An 8,070-nucleotide genomic window follows, 5' to 3' on the forward strand; every position below is an offset into this window, starting at 1 on the left:
GTTCAAGTGAGCCAGAGGCAGGAAGAACCAGTTTAGCCTTCACAGCTGTGGGCCAGGAGAGATCGTGAGTTGATGGTATATTTTAACCCCGAAAGTAATTTTCCACAACAGGAACCTTGCACAGTAAAATGAGTAACAGCAAAGTATTTCTTTGCTGCCTTCTGTCTTTTCATGATAATGTGCTAACGTAACGAGGTTTGTTCATATTTTACTCAGCCAGAGTCTCATTCGTTTGCTAAGCATTGGGAATATTATGTAGATTGATCTTAAACATAAATCAGTCCTTGAGGGTGTCCTATATTTGGATTGTGATTTGTAGACTCAAGCTAATCTCATTGCCTCTTTTTCATACTTGTTGAAAAGTCTGTGAAGGACATAGTAAGTTAAGGATCTCCAACTTTGGAAAAGGCACACGATGTGAAACTGGACTGCTGTGTTAAAAATCAATTTATGATAACTAAAAAAAAGAAAAACGAAAAACAGGAAAGAGGCAGTAAGTAAAGTAATCTTCGAAGCAGTATTGTAATATGAGGAAAAAGGGTGGCTGGCTGATTCAGGCCAGTAGGCAGCCTCCTGTCGTCCTCATCAGGCCTTGGGAGATGCTCACAGTTTTTGATTCTCCAGCTCTCACTTTTTGTTTCTCTTCTCACTGAGTTAAATCTCCTGTTAGTACATTACCTTAGTTTAACTCGCTGATGTTTCTCAGATTATAGTTTATCTTGCTATATTTATGCCAGTGTTGGTTGATTCCTGCTCTCCTAATTTGTATTTGATTCTTTAACCTTATGGAATTTTGTAAATTGCAAAAGTAGAATATACCTGTCATACCAAGAAAGACAGTAGAGAAGTGTATTAAAGAAAATTAAGTCCCCCTGTGCATCCTCTGAGGTAACGTTAGAGCAACCGACCTTAAGAGCTTGGGGGGTGTGTGTATGTGTGTGTATGTGTGTGTATGTGTGTGTGTGCCTACATCTTTCCTGCAGTCAAATGCTCTTCCACTGAACTATACCCCCTCTGCTGTGTGCATCTTTCCTCATCTTTTTTTTTAATGCTCAGACAAATATTCATTTGTATGGATTTCCCCCCTCTCTCCCTCCCTTCCTCTCTTCTAAAGAAACAAGATAATTCCATTGGAAGGATATAAAAAAAAAACCCTGATAATCAGATTATCTCTAGGGAAGAAAACTGGGAGAGGTAGGAACAGAGGTGGAAGGGAGATTGCCTTTTGACTGTGTGCCCTTTTGTACTGTTTGCTTTTTCCCCTCTTTTCTTTTTACCACGGGTATGTATTATCCATTAAAAAAAAAAAATCTCTCCGCCGTCATCAATTTTCCCTGAAACATTCCCATTAGCTGCAGTGTTTCTGGTGATATTTGCCTTGCCATGAGGGAGGTGTTGGTTTTGCAATGTTGAACAACTCTTGGTGCAGTTCTGAATGAAGCAAAATACAATCTGCTTTCTATTTACATGGTAATTGCATTCTTGGGAAATTCTGTGTACATAAACACTGTGAGAAAAATGTTTTGTATTTTAGAGTTAAGCAGAGTTAAGTTTTCAACTCTGATAATTAGAAACAGCTTTTCCACCTACATGGCTGCCTGGTGGGATCTTTGAAAGCCATGAAGGATGCAGGACAGTCTGGTGCATTGCAGATATGCAACATCCTTGCCCTGCCCATTAAATGCCAGTAGGGTACCCCAATCACTCTGGCTCCCCTCTCCCCAGTGTCCAAAATGCCCTCTAGGAGACAGTGCCATTCCTTTTGAGAACCACTGCTCTAGCTGCTCTCTCTGGAAATTTCTTTCCTCAGATACTTGCAGAGCTGGTTCCTTGTCATTCCAAGCTCAGCCTAAATGTTATCTCCTGTTAGAGGGCTTGCCTGACCACCCAGTCTACACAGCCCCCATTCACTCTGCCACATCGCCCCATTTCAGTTCTCTGTATAGCATTTATCCCTATCTGCTCTTTTTCTTTTCTTGGTTTATTGTCTGTTTCCAACTACCAGAATGTAAGATCCATGAGGGAAGGGATGTTGTCTCTTGTTCACAGCTGTGTCCCCTGTGCCTGGAACACTGGCTGGCACATAGTTAGTGCTCAGTAAACATTAGTTAGATGAATGAAGGATGGAAGGAAGGAAGGAAGAAAGAAAGAAAAGAAAGAAGGAAGGAAATCTTCTTTAGTTCTACAAGTTGGAAAAGGTTAGCAGAACATAATGTCTTCACGAAATTATTTATTTAGGTCATATATGTTAAATAGCAAAAGATTAACTGGATTCACAAGATTGGTAGATTTATCAATTCCCAGTGAATAATATCAGCTTTGTCAGAAATTGGATGTTTGCCATTTTAAATTTCCAGCCACATCTGTAATTCTAAAGTGAACTCAAAGAACAGAGACTCTTTGTCCCCAGTCATCATTTTCACCATGTCTTGAGCAGCAGTTTTGGCAAGTGTGTCAACAATGACTTCAGGAGCTCTGACCTTTACAGTTAAATATAACACTATAAAGTGTGGCTTCCATAGCTTTTGCATTTCTCTCCCTTGGCACACTGTATTTAACTTTAAGCAATGCTTGAATTTCCTTCCATTCTGCTTCAAAATTTTTGATGATGTTGAGGCAGGAAGGGTTCACATCAAAATGTGTGAGCCTTTTCCTTCTTTCATTCTCTCACTCATTTATTCATTCCACAAATGTTTATTGAATACTTAACTCTGTATCAGGAACTATGTTGGGGATACGTATTTCACGTAATGGAATTTAATTTGCTCCCACTACCAGGCTATGGTAATCCAAATTTCAATGGTTTTTTATGGTAGTCACCTAATACTTTTAGTTTCTTTGCAGCTGGTATTTTTAAAGCACTAAGAGATGGTCCAGGTGATGAAATTATACACCTTTAATAGACCTAGGGCTAAACTCATCACATTTTTTTAAAATTTTGGCCACACGGCATGGGGGGTCTTAGTTCCCTGACCAGGGATTGAACCTGTGCCCCCTGCAGTGGAAGCGTGGAGCCCTAACCACTGGACTTCCAGGGAATTCCCTAAACTCATCACATTTTAATCACCAGCTCCACCTCTACACTTTTTGCCATTTATGTACAGTAAAATTACCTTGTTTCGGTGTAGAGTTAGTTATATGAGTTTTAACACATGTATAGATCTGTGTGACCGCCCTCACAATCAGGATACAGAACTGCTCCATCAGCCCCCAGAATGCTCCTGTGCTGCCCCTTTATGATCAAGGTCACCCCCAGCCCGGGGCAGCCACTGATCTGTTCTGTCCCTATAGTTTTGCCCTCTGAGAATGTCATATAAATGAAAACATACAGCATGTAACCTTTTGAGACCGGCTTCTTTCACTCAGCACGATGCCTTTGAGATTCACCCACGTTGTTGTGTTCATCAGTAGTTTCTTCCTTTTTATTGCTGAGTCATATTCCATTGTGTGGATGTACCACAATTTGGTCCTCCACTTATCCATGGGTAGACATTTGGGCTGACCCTTTATGAAAGGTCACCCCCAGCCCGGGGCAGCCACTGATCTGTTCTGTCCCTATAGTTTTGCCCTCTGAGAATGTCATATAAATGAAAACATACAGCATGTAACCTTTTGAGACCGGCTTCTTTCACTCAGCACGATGCCTTTGAGATTCACCCACGTTGTTGTGTTCATCAGTAGTTTCTTCCTTTTTATTGCTGAGTCATATTCCATTGTGTGGATGTACCACAATTTGGTCCTCCACTTATCCATGGGTAGACATTTGGGCTGATTCCAGTTTTTGGCTATTATGAATAAAGCTGCTATGAACATTTGTGTACAGGTGCTTGCATGGAAATATCTCCTTTTATCACATGAAAGGTAACATTCTATAGATATAACTTTGGTACTTTGCTTTTTTCACTGGGTTACTCCAACTCAGTTCATGGGTATTGTTGTCGCTCTTATTTATAACCACATAGTATTCTATTGTATGGATGTACCATAGTTTATTTAGCCATGCTCCTAGGAATGAGCATTTAGGTGGTTTCCAATATTTTGCAATTATAAACAATGTTACAATGAACAACCTCTTGCATGTGTATTTTTGTATTGTTGGGGGTTTATTTTCATCCACTCTTAAACTTTAAAATCCCATTTGTAAATGCTGACCCATGGTGAGTTCAACGGAAAACAAAACAGAAAAGAATGAAGCACAGGCCTAATTCCTAGTAAATTATACGTGCCTTTACGTAATTCCTGTACTAAAGGTTTGTCAGCTTCTGGAAATCATGTGTGGATGTGTAAATGAAAAAAATGCATTGATGTACATGGACCTTCAAGATACAGGGCCCCATACTGCTGCTCCAGATTGTGAAGTGCTCTGCAAAATGGCAGTGGTCACTGGCAATGGGCAGATCGAGGAAACAAGAGGCCAGGGTGCTGGGTGGTTGACCGTGTGAATGTCGAAATCACTGAGAATGATGAGAGAAGTTGGGACAGAGGACAGATAGTCAAGAACTAAAGCCTTTATGAATGAGGGCAGTGACCAGGAAGGTGACAGAAGACTACCAGCAGGATGGGGAGAGGGTGAAATAACAGGATGGTGTGAGTCAAGGAGCAGCCAGAGACTTCTCAAGAGTGGGGACGAACGAAGATCAGGAAGTGGCCTTGGGGAGCAAGGAGAGCTCCAGCTCCACCCCTTGGCACTCTCTAAGGCATTTAGCTGTGGGGAGATGAGAGAATAAACAGCCTTCACTTTAGAGGGGTCAGCAGACAGCCAAGGTTTCAGTTACAGCAGGATGTGGAGGGAACATCCCGAGGAGAGGCTCAAGGCCACTGGGACTTAGCCCATCACAGACGGGAAGTTCTAACCTTAATCCAACCCGAACACTAACTTAACCCTCACCCTCACCCTAACCTGCTGGTAAGGTCCAGCTGTTGTCGTGGAAAGTGTTCCTTCTAGATCAGCTGGTGTTGGCAGCAGGAAGGAAAGTAGCAGCAGCTGGCTGCAATGAGCTGTGTAGCCCTTTGCCATTGGGGCACTGGGAGTGGTTTTCATTGTGTCTTCTGGAAGCTCTCCAAGATTGGGCAGGAGGGCTGAGCTCCTCCTGCAAGTGTGGCGTGCACGGTTCTGGTGTTTAGTATCCTCAACCAGAGACTAGCCATATCTCCCACAATATTGCCATGCTGCTGCTCTTTTGCATATAATTTGCATGAGGTTTGTTGCATTTTGAAGACGGCCAAGGGAAAAGCTGACTGACTAATCGGCCAGATTTCACAGGACAGTAGTACCTTGGTGGGAGTCCCTGCTATCTATTCCTTAGCTTTGCGGATCCAGAAATTCAGCGTTGTCAGTGTACCCTGCAATAAGCTGATTCCGGGGGCTGACTCTTGATAACTACTGGGCACTCCTTCTCAGTCTCCTTTGCTGGTTCTTCTTCATCTCCACAGTCTCTAAATGTTGGAGTGCTTCAGGCTCAGTCCTTGAGCCTCTTCTCTGTTTAAACTGATTTCCACGGTGATCTCGTCTAGTCTTGTGGCTTTAAATACCATCCATGTCCTGATGACTCTCAAATATGTATCTCCAGCTTGTAATCCTCCCCTGAACTCCAGATTCTCATACCCAGGTTCCTCCTTAATAGCTCCACTTGGACATCTAATGGGCATCTCAAGCCTAATGTGTCTCAAACCAAACCCCTGGTCTTCCCCACCAAAGCTGCCCCTCCCCTTGTCTTCCCCATGTCGGTAAATGAAACTTTTTTTGGTAACTCAGGCCAAAACTCTTGTAGTTGTGCCTGGCACTCATTTTTCCCTTCAAAATTTATTCTCTCTCCCTTACATTATTGGAATTTCCTCCTAACAGGCGGAGATTCTATTCCCACCACTGCCCCCTTCTCTGCTTTCTTTTTCTCTATAGAATTTATCACTATCTGACATACTATGTGTTTTCCCCTAAAAACCTGTCTTCCTTTAGCCCACTAGAATGTAAACTCCATGAGAGCAGGGGTTTTGTCTATTTTGTATACTTCTGTATTTCTGGCTCTTAGAACGGCGCCATGACACATAGGCTAGTAGGCACTCACTAAATATTTGTTTAATATATGAATGAATGAATGAACCGAGTCATATGATACTGATATATGCATCAGAATGTTTCTTAATTGACTGTGAGAAGTATGACTGCTAAGCAGACCTGAATACTCACATTAGATATTCAAGGCACCCTCTTCCCTTTAGGGGAGTGTTAATGGGCTATCGTACTAGAATGAGAAGTTAGGGGAATATTAGGATAGATACTCTTTACAGGTAAATGTGATCAACCCATCTTCGTTGTACGAATATGCCTTCCTATAAGACCATAATATTCATGGAAGCTGCTTTGGAATCACCCCTGCATTGGGCTCTTTGGCTCTCTTTTTTCTGCTTTTCATGTAGAAGAAACAAGGATAACTTCTAAATTTTTGACTTGAGTAAATGGGTGGATGGTGATGCAATTAACAGAGATACGGAAGGACATCATGAGAATAATTTAGACTAGAAGTGATGTATAAGGATAAAGTATGAAGGGTGTTAAAACTGTAGTAAATCCAACTTGAGGCATTGTTTCAAGTATTCAAGCTGTTACACCAAAAGCAAAGTTCTATCATGGAAGAGATTGTACACCAATATCCATGTGCTCGTCTGTATTTCCCCTTGGCTTTCCTTTTAGCCAAGTGGGGTCATGTGGTTTTGTTCTGGCCAATGGAATGTGGATGGGATTGATAACTGCCACTTCCAGGCCTGGCCCATCCAATAGCCTTCATAATTTTTCATGCTGAAACTCTCTGCTGTTGCCACAGCTGGAAGCAAAGGACTTGAGATGGCAGAGCACAATGCAAGGAACCTGGATCCCTGAGTTCATCACTTAGAGGAAACCTATCTAGGCGAGTTGTTTGACAGGAACCATCTCATAGGACTTTGTGTGAGTGAGAAATAAATCTTTGTGTTAAGTCAGTGAAATTTCAGGGTTTGTTTGTTACACAGCAGAGTCTAATCTACCCTGACTAACACATCTACCTACACACTATTATCCACAGGAAAGCTCTCTCTACCTGAGCTACACATGGAGATTCAAGAGAAGCACTTAATGCTTGTCAGTTATGTTAAGGATTTTCTTCCTCAGCTTTATGAAGAGATGGGCAATGACTATAAATGACTACTTTTGCTCAAGAAAGTCACTGACTTTCATAAGGAAAAGTCATCACTTGACTATTTGAGTTTCAAGAAAAATCTGGGGCTTCCCTGGCGGTGCAGTGGTTGAGAGTCCGCCTGCCGATGCAGGGGACACAGGTTCGTGCCCCGGTCCGGGAGGATCCCACGTGCCACGGAGCGGCTGGGCCCGTGAGCCATGACCGCTGAGCCTGCGCATCCGGAGCCTGTGCTCCATAACGGGAGAGGCCACAACAGTGAGAGGCCCGCATACTGCCAAAGAAAAACCAAGAAAAATCTGTGTCTTTCTGGGGAGAAAACCTTCCATTTGAATGATCATAAGCGTGGCTAGGATTGACTTTGAACAACCCAAATTTATGCTTTTATGACAAGCTTCATCATTGTAGTACCATGCAAGAGAAACTGAATGCAACGATTGCAAAAACTGTAGCTGTAGCACATATGCTTTGATGGAGATTGTGAGTTTGGGGTATTAAATGATTTTCATTGTCTAGATTACCTAGTTGTGAATTCAGCTGAAGAACTTGCTGAAAACATTTTCATCATAATGAAGAGACTCTTGAAATGCTTGATTAAGTGTCTTCTGCAGAATTTCTCAAAGTGGATGGCAGTGGTGAGTGGCTAATTGTGCTAATTGGGATCCTCCAGGAAGCAGATGCTAATATGGAGTTAAGAATACAAGATGTTGGGCTTCCCTGGTGGCGCGGTGGTTGAGAGTCTGCCTGCCGGTGCAGGGGACACGGGTTTGTGCCCCGGTCCGGGAAGATCCCACATGCCACGGAGCGGCTGGGCCCGTGAGCCATGGCCGCTGAGCCTGCGCGTCCAGAGCCTGTGCTCCGCGATGGGAGAGGCCACAACAGTGAGAGGCCCGCGTACTGC

Source organism: Lipotes vexillifer, unplaced genomic scaffold, assembly GCF_000442215.2.
Source record: "Lipotes vexillifer unplaced genomic scaffold, Lipotes_vexillifer_v1.1 scaffold560, whole genome shotgun sequence".
Taxonomy (NCBI): Eukaryota; Metazoa; Chordata; class Mammalia; order Artiodactyla; family Lipotidae; genus Lipotes; species Lipotes vexillifer.